Source organism: Theropithecus gelada, chromosome 13 (genome assembly GCF_003255815.1).
Source record: "Theropithecus gelada isolate Dixy chromosome 13, Tgel_1.0, whole genome shotgun sequence".
Taxonomy (NCBI): Eukaryota; Metazoa; Chordata; class Mammalia; order Primates; family Cercopithecidae; genus Theropithecus; species Theropithecus gelada.
The window spans coordinates 20,256,342-20,256,759 of NC_037681.1; positions in this window are offsets into that span (position 1 = coordinate 20,256,342).

Genomic DNA, 418 nt, shown 5'->3' on the forward strand with positions numbered 1-418 from the left:
ACCCCCAAAAAAAAAAAAAAAAAAAAAAAAAAAATATGCTCATGCAACGACTTATACATAAATGTTCACAGCAGCCTTTTAACAAAATCTCCAAACTGGAAACCACCTGGTTTTCCATTAACAGGTGAATGTGTAAACACTGTGTATAGCCACACTAGGGAATACTCAGCAATAAAAAGGGACAAGTTGTTGATGCAACATGGATCTAGATCAAGATAATTAGAGTGAAAAAGGTAGATTAAAAATGAGTATGTATGGAATTACTTCATTTGGATCGAGTATCCTTGGGGGGTACTTTCCAAGACCCCTAGAGGATGCCTGAAACTTCAGATAGTACCAAACACTACATCTGCCATATCTTTTCCTATACATACATACCAGTGATCAAATTTAATCCAGATGAAGTTAATCTGGTGCT